A 17373-nucleotide genomic window follows, 5' to 3' on the forward strand; every position below is an offset into this window, starting at 1 on the left:
TTCACATGATTTACTCAGGGACTATCAGATATTTGTTACGTTTATCACATTATAAATCATTGACCATATGGCGCTTTACTGTCATAAATTGAAAAATGTTGAATTTTTTAAAACTCTAATATCTTTTTCACACGATTTTTTATGAATTATTCAGAGATTATCTGATATTTTTATATTTATCGCTTTATAAACCATTCTTCATATGATACTTTACCGTCTTAAGCAATGTTGGATTTTTTTTTTGGCTCTAAGCCCATTTGCAGTGTTTACCATTCATTTATTGTTCAATTAAGTATATTACCATATGAATATTATTTCAATATATAAATCCAAAACCATATAAACCGTTCGTCATTACAAAAATACATGGGATATTGTATAAAAATAACTATTTTAAAATCCCCCAGCGTAGAAGTTCTCTCAAATATATAAACCTACGCTTTCAACCTGTCTAAAATGATTTGTATTCGCTTATTTGAATTCCGAAAACTGATTTAGCTAATGAAAGTTTTGTCATTATTGTAAAAGCGCTTTTAAATCAATTCGAATTATCTGTTAAAACTCTTGCTCCGGAAGATAATACATTTCAAATTTGGTTCTTTTTTATAGCGTTGTTAAGCGTGATTTTGGAAGCGAATTGTCAGATACTTATACGATTGTGTAGTAATTATATGCCATGGAAGACACTATCCCTTTCATGTCACACATGGCTGATTTTGCACATAATTATACAAAACTAATTACGTGAATTGCTGATAAACTGCATGCCCTATTATTTGACTGGAGTTTTACATTCCCCAAATTATACCGAGTTAGTTTCACTATCTGTAATAATGTAAAAGGAGAGATACAGCAGTTCATTCATATAAAATAAAATAAGTAATACGAATGATTAAAACGATGGAAATAATTTATCGAATTAAATATTCGGTAGATTAATATCGATTTAATTACTATCGAATTAAATATTATGGAACAGAATTGCCATGAGAAGGCAAAATGAATTTCTTCTTAGAAAAATTTCTTCAGAATATGATTTAAATGATCGATTTAATGGTCAAACATTTTCCCAAAGTTAACACATTTTTATTTACTTATTTGTGGTTTGCAATTATAATTTTTTGTTTAATATTTCGTAACAACACAAGTGTGGAACTTTACTCTCCATGTTATTGACATGGTTTTTTCATAATGATTGTATTACATGAAATGAAATATAGCATTTACATGTTTCTAACTTATCATTTTTGAGGAATTTTTTAGGGGGAGGAGGGGGCTTTTGGTTTAATTTATGTATTATTTTTACAGATAATATATTAGCTGTTAATGAATAATTTTATACTTATAAAACTGTTTTCACTATTGTAAAGATCGTGGTAAGATTATGGTTATAGAAAAAATAGTATCTTACATCTCGACTACTCCGATTTACTTAAAGTTTGCCTCTACTTTATTCTTCCCACTTTATAATTTTCTTTGCTATATAATTTTTCTTCCCATCGCGGTCTTTTATATATGCTTTGCCCCTAAGCACTAAGAATTTGTATTTCCACATGGATCTAATCTGACACCTCTCTAATCACTGAGTAGATAATCATAGACTAGGTATTTCTCAATGTGTGGTGACTGCTTAATTGTTACAGAAGACCGATAAAAGTAGGTAATTGTCATCGATCAAATAGTACCACTGACTTTATGTACTGATATCCTGAAGAGGTGGGACAGAATTTCCCTGCGTTTCTTTAAGAATATTCCTTTAATTGGTTGTTTTAAGATTTCGGCAGTCGATATGTAACACATTTTATTTCATACAGCTTTAGCTCTAATAAGATATTATTTAGAAAAAAAATATATAATCTATTTTTCTTCAAATTATATATATATATATATATATATATATATATATATATATATATATATATATATATATATATATATATATAAGTAAAATGTATCCTGTTCTTCTAACAGTGATATCAATTAATTTCGTTCCAAATTTGTTTAAATACAATGCGTCTTCTGGGGTTATCAATAACAACATGATTCCGAGTGAACTATCTGATGTAGCACTTTCTTGTTGAAACCGCAGGTCTTTTAAATTATGATCGTTGAAGGATTCAATAACCTATGGACGAAGAAAGCTCACAATAACGATCCTCTTTAGCAGTTACATTAACACTATCCATTTTTCATGCTTGGGGAAACCCACTCTTACAGAAAACATCAATGCGAATAATTCATTTGATGTTCATGTGCAATTCTTGGCTGGTCAAAAACCTCAACTGTAAGCTATCCTGCTTATAGGATACTGCCGTAAAGCAGAAAAAAATCTAATAAAAATAACAATATCAGAAAATAGTATGACTTCACAAATATTCCTAAAATGACTATTCTTACTTCCCTGTCGAGCCGCAGTGGCTTGGTGGTAATGTCCCGGCTTCGGAACCGGAGGGTTTCAGGTTCGAGACACGATTCCATCAAAGAACCGTCATTTAATCTGGTCTGGTACTCGTTAAATCCGACGGAACCAAGCATCTTCCCGCTAGTGTGGCGTGGAATTTTGAAGAGAGGGTGTCAGCACATGTGTCATCCTTAAACTAGCACAGTTGGTCATCTGAACACAGTTTAAAATTACGAGAATAGGGCAAGTGTTGCGTTAAAACCGAACGTCAATATAACTAAACTTACTTCCCTATCACCACCACTCACTAAATAAGAAAAAAATATGATCATTTCTCACTGGTCATATCATGTCATTTTGGGCAATATTTGGAAATGTCATGATTAATTCTGATTATACCTATTCCCCTATCAAAACTACTCACCCAATCAAAATATATCTAGTAATCTTAGATTTATGGAATATTACAAATGACATAATACATGCAGACTGCGGAAAACTTTACAACCTTTGCAAAAGGTTGAGGTAATTTTCCATTTACTTGGAATTAGTGAAAAACAATTTTTATAAAACTTATTTATTATTAATGTATAAACGCTAAAAAGAAGGAAGAAACAAAGATTATGCATCAATATGCAATTTAGCAAAGAAATTTTATTCTTTGAAGCAATCAACGAACTTCGCTTCAAGCATATCCCTTTCAATAAATGAATTTCTTTAGAAAAGAATATATCGTATGTTAAGAATATTAACTATTTTAATTACCTCAATAAATAATTATGGCCCTCAAAGCAATTTACATAACGGCGGTTATCATTTTTTCTGGTAATATAATCTTAACATGTACCCATTTAAAACTTAAGTGATTTTACATTAGTAACTAGAAATCAATGAATTAAACAATAATTATACCTCACAATAGTGACTAATTTATGTGTGGGTAGCTCCAGAAAAGCGGAGAACCGGAATTAATTAGCTAGGTATTCGATTGAGAAATTTACTAATAACTTCGACGAAACACCGAAATTAGCTAATTAATGATTAGGCGAGAGCAATTATTTTGCTATTTTATTTCAAGTATCGATGATGGGAAATTCGTTATTTGGAAAATTAAGTCTTTTCTTTAGAGTGTATTGAATTTCTTCAGTAACACTTTTTGAATGAAACCTGTTTCCTGGCTGACTTCTTTATTTTATTTTAGTGTTAAAAGGATCATAATGCATCAACATTAAAATGCTCTTTCATATAACACTTAAATAAGGCTTGTGTATCAAAATATGCTATCAGATAATTTAATTCAGTGAATAAATAATATTTATTATTACATTTGAATAATTACTTCACTTTTAGGAACCTTTCATTGAATATTTGAACTGTATCTATAGACTTATTTTTGATTATCACTTTTTTTCTCTAACTTTCAATATTTTTACAAATTTAAAGAAATCGTGAAAAAAGTTCCGATTTTAACAGAATTCCATGTTTTTTTAACTGTTTAGGTTAGTAGTAATACATTTTCCATTTTCTCACTTATACAGCATCAGTTGTTGTTTTTTAAATAGTCATTGAAAACATGCGTATATAATTATACGTGCCCTCAAACTTCATTTTTTCCACACTAATTCTTTACAATGCTATTCAATCCATTTTAAAGAACAGGAAATTACTTTACATCTGTATAATAACTATAATTTGAACACTTTTTTGGAAGCCGTAATAATCAAAAGCTCAATTGATACTGTTCGACAAATTTTAACCAAATATTAACCACATATTATATGCCTTGTAGCTCAATTAGAATATGAGTAGTCAGCAAATGAAGCCTCTTATGTATTGTGACTACTAATTATTTATGGATATAGAATACTTGAGACCAAATAAATAGGATTAATTTTTAAGATCTTTATTTAAATATTTAGAAATACTGCTTAATGATATTCGTAACAATATTAAAGTCAATTCGTGATATTTGTCATTGTGATTTGATTTTGATATTCACTTATTTGAACATAAAATAATGAACATATTTTCATTGTTCGGCTTAAAAATGATCCGAGAAAAACATTTAGCATGCGATTATGGGACCACAAGAATCAGTAACATTTATAAACACTTCTTCTAAAAATAAATATGAATATGTGCTTGTTGGCGCTCATCAGGTTAGATCGTCTGATCTTTTTCTGCCTAGTTTGGAGCATATATAATTTGGAGAGTGTTTATATTCCTTTGGGAGAGATTTTTTTGAAATATTAATTAATTAAAAAGCATGCTGAATTTTGAAGTTTTCTCATGATAACTTCAGACAATATTTCCTACAAAAATGATTTATACAAAGTCCAAAAAATGATATTTCTAATAATATTAATTTAGTTGTTATAAAATTATTTATTATATATTTAATTAACTTTTAAATATATTTTTAAGTATACTTTAAAGTAATATTTTTATTGTTGTTTATGGAGCCGAAATCGTTTCCATTGATTTAACAAATATATGATTCCATGATTTTCTTTCATTATTGAAAGCTGGAGTAGGATTCTATTTAATATCTAGTTTACAGGAAGAATAAAAAAAGGAATTTAAAATATTGCTTAATTATATAGATGAACTGGATGAAGATAGATGAACTGGATATAATACCTCTATGATATCATGGAACAGGTCTCCATAATATCATATACTCATATCCAATTTAAATACACAATGAACATGACATATTAAAATAAAAACATTTTAATCTGATACTTTGACGGAATCAAGAACATGAAATTTTATCTAAATACTTTAACTGGTATTAAATAACAATATCGCCGGCGAACCATCTGGTTATCAATATAATCTTTTATCTATTTTGCATTTCTGCAAGTCACAACAAAGCAAATGTTCCTCCAGCTAATTTTTTTTTTTTTTTTTGAAATGCAGTACATTATAAAAGTTGCATTATTTCATCCAATTGGGATATAAAGTGAATCAATTTATAAATTAATATAATAACTATAAATCTTATTGTATTGACATAATTATTCAAGTTGTTTGAATTTTTGCTATAAAATCCACTAAAACCGAAAAGTCTCATCTGAAGTTCCCCCTTTATATTTGCGCAAACAATCTGCAAACGATATTATTTACCTTTACAATCTACATATCAAATAATTGAACTGCCAAATATTGATGAACAATTAAATATTAAATAAATGTTTACAATAATATTCAGTAATATCTTAAGGTTGACTACAAACTTCAGAAATCACCTTATAGTATATTTCTACATTAAATGCATTTAAAATTAACATTGATGCGATGAATATTTTTCTTAAATTATTCTTTCACTCTTCTCAGAAAATTTCTCAGAAATGGTAAATACATAAATTATCTAAAAATAAAAAGGAACGAAATTTTAAGAAAAAAGATCTCGCTTACTTTTTATGATAAAATAATTGCAATTAGCGAATTTTTTTTAATGTTTGTTCAAATATGCTTTCGTTGACTCTAGTCAGTACTCAATTCATTCATTATTCATAAATATTGCTTTAGAAGTAGAAACGAGAAATTTTAATTATTTTAAAAGCGCAATAAAAAAAACTTTGCTTATTTGAAAAGAAATCTGTTTGCCGAACTTTTTTATGTTTATCCAAAATTTCCAGATTTCATGAATCAAAATTTCTTTGGAAAAATAATAGTTTTATTCAGTGTTTTTTACTTGAAATATGAATATTTAAGGTAAAAAGCAATTCTGTCTCGTGAGATAAAAAAATCACACATTATAATAAAAAAAAGCCATTTTATATTTAAACATTTTTTTATGCTTTGTAAGCTTGCAGAGTTTAATTCAGTATTTTGGACACATATAATATGTTCAGGATTTGAATTTGGACGATATTGACCATTTCTGATGTGGTTTGTGTCGGCTTAGTATCAATTTTGATGTTGCACGAATTTTTTGTCGATAAAACTGAGGATACTAAATTTCCCAGTTAAAAAGAATGGTGACTAAACGTTATTTTCCATGGTTTCAAGCAAAATTGAGTTTCTGGAAGCATTGAATCTGAGCATCGAAGACATCCTGGACATCCACGTATCCAAGTAGAGAACACTTCCATTGGGCCATTTTTGTATGGAGAAAGCAAAAAAATGGATTTGGGGACTGTGTATAATAGTTTATCGTTGATAGAATGTCAAGAATGAAGCATCTGCGAATTCTTTAAAAAAAAAGGGCAGTAAATAAGCTTTGCTCATACAATTAATATTCAGATTAAATATGCTATTTCATTTAACAAGTAGATTGCGTGGATTAAAAAATTTTTTAAAAATAATATTGTTACTGAGAATTCTGAAAAAACATTAACAAAAATCCCACAAATTCATTAATGAATAAGGATTCTTTTTCCACATCAAAGCATGAAAGCTCAGTTAGAGAAATATAGATTCCCAATGTATTCAAAAACCAATAGAATATTAGACAGCTATAACAGCAGAAAAAGTTCAGAAATAATTTACTGGTAATCAACACTCCAAAGAGAGAATCAATTCAATTACTTCCCTCGTCTGTGCGCTTCTGCTTTTATAGTTTCCATGACAAAGCATCGAATGTTCAAGAAGAAACTACGAATCTCGAATCAAATAGAGATATCACCAAGATTGCCGTATAATCAAGAATTGATGCCAAATCGTTAATGATTGGCATCAATTCTTGATCGTTTATTTGTCATCAAGGCCAGACGTTATTGACTCGGCATCAATTCAGCATCTATTAAAACTATGTAAAAAAACTCTTGTTCTTACTATCATGCTATTACACAAGAAATCAGTATTTCATATTTGTAATTATATTTTCATAATTACTGGGCAGCAAATAACTTTTATCAAATATATGTTTTAGCATCATATATATGTTTGTAGTTGTATTTTAATGATAATCAATTCATTTGGTTTTCTGAATTGAAAGCTTTTTCATTTTCCAATTAAAGATGTCAAAAATTTCAAGAAATCAGTATATTTTCTTTTATTGGCTCCAAACAAGATAACTGAGCTTTAATTCAGCTGTACACCTTTTGCACATATGTGTGTAATTCTTATTGAATATATCATAAACTTCTATAAGTCAAATTAAAATAAGATAGCAATTTGAAGAGTTGAAACAAGTGCTACATGTAATCACTTCTCAAACATTTTAGATTTTCATCAATAACTCTGTTTTTGTTTTAAGAAAATGATTTTAAAATCAATAAAGGAAATCAAATCAGTTTAATCGATTCTTACAGTAACACATGTTTCTACTAAGCATGATCTTTTACAGAAAAATTATAGAGCTTCTTTCAAGGTGCAGGGATATAATATTGTTTACATTAAATTTGTAAAAGTAGTGAAAATTAGTGAATAAAGAAAATGATAATCAAAAACTAGTCTATGGATTGAGTTCAAATATTCAATGAAAGGCTACTAAAAGTGATGTATTTATTTAAATGCAATAATAAAAAATTCCTGTTCTATTCACTTAAATTCTCAGACACCATTTTTAATATGTAAGTCTTATTTAAGTACTGTATAAAAGAACATTTTATTGTAGAAGCCTTATGATCCGTTTAAAACTAAAACAGAAAAAAGAAGTCAGCCAGTGAACAGGTTTCATTCAAAAAGTATTTCTAAAGAAATTCAATACATTCTGAAGAAAAGCTTTAATTTACCTAATAGCGAATTTCCCATCATCGATACTTGAAATATAATAGTAAAATAATTGTTCTCACCTAATCATTAATTAGCTAATTCCGATGTTTCCTCGCAGTTATTATCAAATTTCTCAATCGAATACCTAGCTAATTAATTACGGCTCTCCGCTTTCCTGGAGCTACCCACACATAAAGTAGGCACTATTGTGAGGTATAGTTATTGTTTAATTAATTAATTTCTAGTTGCTAATGTAAAATCATTTAAGTTTTAAAAGGGTACATATTAAGATTATATTACCAGAAAAATTAGTTATTATTTGAAGTAATTAAAATAGTTAATATTCTTAACATACGATATCTTCTTTTTCAAAGAAATTCATTTATTGAAAAAGAGACGCTTGATGCGAAGTTCGTTGATTGCTTCAAAGAATAAAATTTCTTTCTTAAATTGCATTTTGATATATAATCTTTGTTTTTTTCTTTCTTTTTAGCGTAGTGCGTAATGCAATATTTCACGCATTGATAATATATAAGTTATATAAAAATTGTTCTTCTTTAATTCCTAATTGATGTAAATCAAAAATTAACTTGATCTCTTTGAAAATGTAAAATTTTCTTTAATCTATCTGCATTTAGTGTTTCATATACATGTGGTTAACTTATATACTTTTATCCGGTGAGTGGTTTTAATAGAGTAATAACAATAATCAGTATAGATCATGTCATTTTCATATAGAGTTTAAAATGAAATTATATGGCCAGTAATCTTATGATATGGCTAAGGTCATATGATCATATTTATTCTGATTTATTGAGTTGTGATTATAGGGAAGTAAGCATAGTAATTTTAGATGCGTGAAGTCATGCCATGTTCTGACGTTCTTTTGGGGATTTTGTTTGAGCCTGAAGCGCATATTATAAAAAAAAGGCATTTATATGTTGACTGTGATTTGAATTTTTTATTACCTTCAATAATTTTGTTCTTTGCTCTGTTTCATGTGCTTAGAAAACCGAAAAAAAAAAACATCATGAAATGCGTGCATGATGCTTTCGAAAAAAAAATCTAAAATTTTATTCTATCATAAAAATTTAAGAAATAAAATTATAATTTGGTAATTTACATTACAATTGGAATTTATTTATTTTATGCAATTACAAATGCTTTTGGAAAAGAAATTTATTTACAAAGCAAGAAAACGATAATAAAATGCATTAGATTTTACTTTATCAACAAATAATATGTTTCATGGAAGTATCAACTAGAAGAAATTAATAATCACTGCAAGAACAATGGAAACGTTAATTTATAAAATTAATCGAGAAATTAAATGCTCATTTTTCCATTGAAAATCACACTAATTGCAAGACATTGGGATACTGAAATTCATACTTCTTTAGGTATTACTTATTTACATTTTAGCATAACAATTATTTTTTACTCAATTGTATTGATCCCCTTTTCATATATCGCTGGGTTGCATGTAATAATACAGAAAATAAAACAGAAAATAAAAAAAAAATATTTTAAGTAAAATACTTCAAGATTTGAAGATAACTTTTAGTAATACTTATGAATAAAAATGAAACACCAATTTTATATAGCTTTAAAAATCCAAATTACTTAAAAGATTTACTTTAAATTTTACTCATAAATAATATAAAGCACAACAAAGATTTGTGACTATTTGAACTATAAGAAATGTTTAGTGACAATCAAGTAGCTATTTTTTTATTAATTAAATTTATTTTCTGTTGCACTTGCATAAGAATGTTATATAATTATATTGCTCATGTACGATTGATTATGCATTCTTAATTATATTTCATAATAATGTAGATTGTGCAATATTATATAAATTTGCCACACATAAGTTGTGGAGGCTAAAAATGTTCAATTCAGAGTGTTGTTTTTTTTGAAATTTTAATTCTTATTAATTTAAAACTATATGAAATTTTGAACCTTTTTGGTAATGATTACCGAAAATCTTATTAGAAAAAAATTATATTTTCGTTATTTGAACCCTGACGCTATTTGCACCGTGATATCAATTTTGTTATTGTGTAAATTTTTCGAAATTTTGATATCCATAGTTATAATTATTTTAAAAATTTTAATTAAAATTCTTATTACATGAAAAGTTAGCAAGATTTTGGCACTTTTCCTTGATAATTTCCGAAAATATTGTAGAAGAATTATTTTATTTTGTGATGATATGTATGTATAGTTATATCTATTTTTATACATGATATATGTGTTGCATGCATATTTGTGTAGATAATTGTTGTTATATTGAAAAAAGCGAATTACATGGATGCTACCAAGATTTGTTTAATTAGTAAAAATAAAAATACTATGGAAATACAGACACGTGTTGTGATTTATGGCACTTTTCAAGCCCGCTGGCAATTATCTGTCTGCGATTTAAGCCAAGTGAGCCTCTTGTTCTTTCAGGAGAGCCAACTAGGGCAAAGAGTACGACTTAGCTACTTCATGCGTCCCATTTGCTTGCACAGCCCCTTTTTAAAGGGGGCACATTTACACACCTCACAGATAGAACACGGAAGAACAACCATGCCCAGATCACGGGGAAGACACGCTACCCCTATGCCAGGACGCCGGCATATAGACACTTAAATAAGATTTTTTAAAAAAACTTTAGTTATTTTAAAAGAAATCTCCTTAACTTAAAATTTTTTGAGCATTTGTTCTTTTTAAAACTTGATTTAATACTTAATTAAGTAAGTATCGATATTTAAATCCTTTGTTGTTTGTCATTTTATTCCATGATATAAGCGCATATATGCGACTAACAAATTTTAAATAAATTTTTCATCATTCTTCAAAAAAAAAATGATACCTTATTAAAAAATAAGCTTTTAAATTTAAGTTTTTTTCAGCCCCGCAATTTTCTCATAAACTATGATATATTTTGACATAATATGTTTCTTTTCCTTTTAATGAAAAATAAAGTAGCAGACGACAACATTTTTTGTGCTCTATAATATTTTTTTTAATAAAAAATCTTTAACAATAAAAATAAAGTTGCAGTCTAAAAGAGGAATTTGTGTATTATGACATATAATAACTTTTTCTAAAACAGAATATTTTATATTAAATTTTTATATATATTAAAAAGCGATTGTTCACAGACGTGTTAGGAAGCAGACGAAAGCTAATATTAAATAAATTTTTCTTATTCACGAGTGACATTTAGACTATGTGGGTTTCAACAACAAATTTGAAATGTTGTAATTTTAACTTTTGCTATAAATTTTTGTTATCTTGTAAGTGCTTAAACTTATGGTATCAGACTAGATTTCGATGGGAGTTTTCAAGAAAAAATAATAATTTAATGTTTAGATGCGGTTTTATGTTTTTTTTTATTAATATAAGTGATAAAATGAAGAATAAGAATTAACTTAGTTAAAAATACATACGTAGTCTATGAAAAAAAACATATTTTGATTTAACTTTTTGCATTTATTTACAATAACTAGGATTGTTCTGAAGAAAATAAATTGTTACAGTTTTTCATTTTTCTTTGTAACATTACATGTATAACATATCTTAGAGTATAACTAACTATGACCTACGAATTATATTCAAAAATAAAAGTTTTGTGCGTAATATATGAAATTATCTATGAAATTTTGGAATTTTATTCGAACAATATTCATATTAAACAATTATTAATCTACTTCTAGAGAATTCGACATCAAATCCATAGTTCATTACATTTTGACTAACATAAGGAGCCCTAATTATAAATTTCATTAATATATCTTAGTTTTTTTTTTTTGAGATATGACGATACTCGTAGGTAAAATTATGGAAAAAAAACCCTCGTTCTTCAGAACATGCATTTAAAGTTTCTAATTGCTCATAAATATGCATCACTTGCATGCTAATGGTTTGCTATAACTTAGCTTCTAATTGATATAGAGACAAAATAAAGATATCACTGGTAACAGAAATGTACGTTTTTTTTTGAAACTGTAAAAATAAATAAATTAAAATGCAAATTTTCTCCCAAATTCATGTTTTAAATTTAGTTAGATACCTAAAAATATGGAAGTTCTTTCTAGGGTTTAAAAGATTTAATTACAGTTATTAATTAATTAGTGAAAGACATGAAGATAATTCCATCCCCGTCAATACTGTGTAGACCTAGTATAAAAAAATTAGCTTTACGTTTAAAAATACGCTAATGAGAAATATATTTTAAAATTTATCGAATAAGGTGTGTGTCTAGACTAATGTGGGAATCAAGATTAGGAACATAAACATTATTCAATATCATTAGCTCTCCTAATGATGAATTTATTTAAAATTTTATTTAGATAAACTCATTTAATTTCAGACATTCATTTTTTCCATCCATATAAGACGAAGAAAGATAACTGAGATCACTAGCATATCAGAAAGAACATATGAGATTTTAAGGTATATCGAATTATTTTTACATTAATTTCTACTTTAACTTAATATCCGAGATTTACTACATGATTTTGATACCCTAATTCAGTACAAATTACTATCTATACGTTCGAGAAATTTGATTAGTGTTCATTCCACACAGCCATGCTAGGCATAGGCTGAACTATGAATTATTTAACAATGAACTTAACCACTGGTATATGAAGATGTTCTCCCATTTCATTTGAAGGATTTCAGATTTATATATAATGGAGCGAACTTTAAATCATGCCGAATTTAACAACCATTCAAATACAGCAGAAAACCCACTTTAATCTGTCGACGCACATTTCGCCCTGGGACTGCAACGATCCATGGTTGACCGATATCAAACAATGACACCAAGTTGCATCCTCTGCTAGATTTATTTCATCAGGGAGTTGCAACTTCCAATGTGCATAAACGCGATATCAAATGAAGGATTTCACAGAGTCGTGAATTTAACAAGTACTGTCAAATTTACACGACCCTCCCTTTCGAGCGCTGATCAAAACAACGCGTGATGTCCGAAAGATCCATTCTTGACATCCCCATTAACAGAACCAAATTATTAAGCTACTTAAGCTCCATCCTTTCCAGTTGAGGCCATCCCCCCAACCCCCTATCTTTTATCCAAACATTAAAAGCAGGAGTGGGTGTGTGTGTGTGTGGATCAAAACGTCGAAAGTGTACTCGATCTCTGCAAGCCTCCCCTTTCCTAATTAAATTCATTACCAGGAGGAGGCTAGGAAAATGCTTTCAAAATATCAATTTACTCAAAATGCTTGCTTGCCGTCTATCAACGCGGCCTCATATTATCCTCGTGAGGAAGGCAATATGGAGGTTGCTGTAATTACATTTCGGTTTACATTCCATATCACGGTACAATTATATATTCGGATACACAAAAGCACCTTTTAAAAGGCAGACCCCTTTATTCTGAATGATCCAAATTCGAAAGGGTGGGAAGGTCACTGGATACCGTCGACGTAACCAAGCATGCCACAGTAGCAGCTAGTGGCGCTTCCAGCCTACATTAATTCCATCTCCGGATATTATTGCTTGGCGATTTTCTAGAGAGTATCATTTGCGAAAGGCGGAATTTCTAATGCCAGATAAGTTATGTATTTGGCGGGGAAGTCTTTTCCCGCAAATGAATATTTAGAAGTGGTTGGGCAGAGTTATAATTGGTGATTTAGGATTTAACTTGGCGTGCATAAAGGAGATGGTATCGATATCGCTCCGAATTTGACGCCTGCCATTTTAATATCCCAAGGCATTACTGTTTTACTCTGAAAGGAAAATGCATCGGATGTTTGCGATAAAATCGGGTGGGATATAGTAATTCAGTCTATCCCTTGGAATATGCCACCTAATAATGATTTAATAAGAATCGGATTGTAAGAGATGTCGGTTTGCTCGTGACAAATGTGGAAATTAGTATCGAGTCATTGTTTAAGAAATTAAAATTTAATGATAACGAATGTAGTTCGAATAGAATGCATTCTAGAATTGATATTTTGTTATATACTGATGATATTTCTTTATTCAATAGATTTTTGGCTGTTTTACTGATGGAACTTCAGTGTTTGGGTGAATTATTAGAAAAATGTAGCAATTTTAATTTTAAATGAAGTTGTTGGAGACTTTGGGAATTTAATAATACAAATTATTAATGGTAGTCCTTCTTAAAATATTCATGAGATTTCTCATAAAATATTACATGAGCTCATTGGCTTTGTAAAAAAAAAAAATTCTATTCAGAAAGAATGGAAGCTAAGCATCATATTTTAAAGTTAATTTATCAATAAATGCTTTAAAAATTATATTTTTATCGTGTTTCCTTCAGTTTGTAACTACCATATTAGAAGAAACCACATTCTGAAATTAGATAGTCTCCTTTTAGTTTCCAGTTACTTTGTTGCGTTTTAAATAACGAACCACGCATTTGAATGCTGATTTTGTTTTCGGAAATACGCTAATAAGATTGTCAAATATAGACTAGGCAAAATATAAACTAACCATTGTGTATTATGGCTGCTGAATACTAATATTGCCATTACAGTTTAAATCTTTCTCCAGTAACAAATCAATCCTGCAATCCTGGGTTTTACCAAAGCGTCAAGGTCGTTAGTATGAATACTCTGCATTTTATGCATTATTCTTAATAATAGTTGATTATCACAAGGTTTTTTTTCTTCCTTTTTTTTAAAGCAGAGTTTTAAAAAAGCAGTCAAATCCTGGTGTCGAGTAAAACTTTTCTACAGTGAGTGGAATTAAATTTTCCATTTTTATTGCATATTGTCTTCATATAACATAATTTACAAAAAAAAAAAAAAAAAAAATGGAAATTCTGTTGATCAAAAGAATTTTGTAGACTTCAAATCTATTATTTGTTTTTGTAGGATCAATACAAGATTAGTTCCTCCATTCTACCTTATGTTTTCGGACTAAAGTAAATTTTTGGACAGAAGCTTTTCTGCAAGTTTTCGGTTAATAAAAGTTGGATTCTTTTCTACTTAAATCTTTGTTAATTGATATTTTGTTAATTAATCAAGATCTTAAATTCTGGCCTACTTTTTAAGGGTTTGATTTCAATTGTTATGCGCCCCTTTTTTCAAGAATTTCTACCAGGTTTGAGTGATCCGATTATTATTAATTCTCTGCTCTTCAAATGTAAAATTTTTGAATAGTGTTATTAAAAAAGTGTCAATTAAAAAGTGTCATAAAGATAAAATCTTTATATTTTTACGTGAAATTACCAAAAAACCCGTAAAACCGACTGATCAGATGTAGGGGGTGTCCGATTAAACGGTCCAATACCTTTAATAACAAAGATCAGCGCTTTATTTTGCAAGAAGACAAGAACATACATATAAAAAACGCAGCCTTTGCGTTTCACAAGAGTAGCATTCATAGTAAAAATCAGCACATTTGCTGTAAACAACAGCACAAAGTGCTTATGGAGAATTCAGTTACTATCTCTGGTCTCAGTAATCTCCTGACTATATGAGTCATTATCAACTTGCTTAACACAGACTAACTACACAAAACATGGGATTTAGTGTTGCTTTAATACCCGATTACAAAAATCAGCATACAACTCAACAGTGTTCTGTACCCGATTGACAATTAGCTTGAGATCAACTTAACTGACTCCAGCTCGGTCATTCGCTTTTTATAGTTTCCTTTACAGGGAAAAATGTTTCCAGAAATATCGTTATAACTCTCACCATAATAGACTTATTTCTGGATATTTTGGAATTTTTTTCTTTTCTCACCGAAATAGCCAAATTCATCGCTTTGTCACCAAATATTGGTCAAAGTAGAAATCACTCCGGTCGATCCGGATATTCATTCACTATCCATCAACGCTATCTGTGAAATTGCCTTCTTTACAATGGAACTAATTGTGCTGAGAAGTATCTTTACAATTTCGAAACATGTATATTCAGTCTATTGTAAAATGTATGTCAGAATGAATATAGATTAAGGCGAAGGATGGAGTTGTTTTGCGTATATAAGTAGCAATGATAGGTATTTAAAAAAAAAATAATTGCTGTTTGCTACAGTAGACAAGCAGATCAGAAACATAATGATATTGGAAATGAATGAAAAAATTAAAACAAAAATTCTCGATTAAAACGTAATTACCTTATAAAAATGCAATTATTGAGTGATGCGGATTTTAATAACTTTAATAGTCCTGGAAAGAAATATGTCTTATATTGTGAAAATGTATTATTAGAATTTGAGAAAAAGGAACATATTTCGTAGTTGTAATGGGCAAGTTGTTTTTAGCACTTTGTGAGCAAATTACAATTGATATTGAGTTTATTGATTTGGATGATTCGAAAGTCCCGTTAACCATTTCCGAAGCGATGGTTGCAAAAAAGGACACCAATTTTAAAAATTTCTTAAAAAATATTGGTTTTAAAACTTAAAAAATTGTTGGAAAGTTCTTTTTTAATGAATAAATGATAGCCGGAGCAATTTTATATTACTTTTTTTTGTATTTATTTTATGTTAAAAATGCCTCGAATTTTCGCTTGAAATGTGGGGATTTTTTTTTTTTGAAATTTTATTAAAATCAGCCACCCACTTTCTTACAATATCCATGAGATTTTGTATCATAATTCTTTTGAAGCTTCTAATTAGTTTAAGAACGAACCAAACTAGTTTATTTCTGGGTGGTCTCATTTGAGGACACCGCCCGTCTACGACATTTGTTTCTTCGTTCGCTTGTCTTCTGTTTTTTCGCCTCTAGTATTTGGGGGAAAGTTATAGCTTGATATTTTTTAGAGAAGGGTACGATGCAGATTTTGTGTTTGCGGGGGTGGGTGGGGTTTATTGCCTTCGGAGAAAAGACCACCCATATTTGAAGCCAGAAAACATTTCACATTTGCAAACGGCTTCTTTCTTTCTTTCTTTTTTTTTTTTTTAACGCTCATGTGCTGCTTAAATTTTTGCGATTTTTTTTCCTGTAAATTTCTAAGTTTATATAGCCTTAACTTTTTATTTAAATTTTTTCGTACTGATTATTATTGTATTCTGTATTTGAAAAGTGTGAAAAAAATGCCGAAAAGATATCGAAGATGTGCTTTGTGCACTTCCAAAAAAAATGTGCAAAACATATAATGTGCCATTGCGTGTTAGACAAAAAGACGCTCCTACATATTTTGAATGATTTCATGCCAAATAATGAGTTATTGGTAATTTCTTTGCTTTCTATTTGATATTTATCAATTTAAACTTAATTTTGAATATAAAATTTTAGCAATTTAGTTAGATAGTTGTTATTGTTAATTGATATTTTCTATTAAATTGCAATGATTTCTATTTTTTATTAT

This window comes from Argiope bruennichi, chromosome 3, assembly GCF_947563725.1.
Source record: "Argiope bruennichi chromosome 3, qqArgBrue1.1, whole genome shotgun sequence".
NCBI lineage: Eukaryota > Metazoa > Arthropoda > Arachnida > Araneae > Araneidae > Argiope > Argiope bruennichi.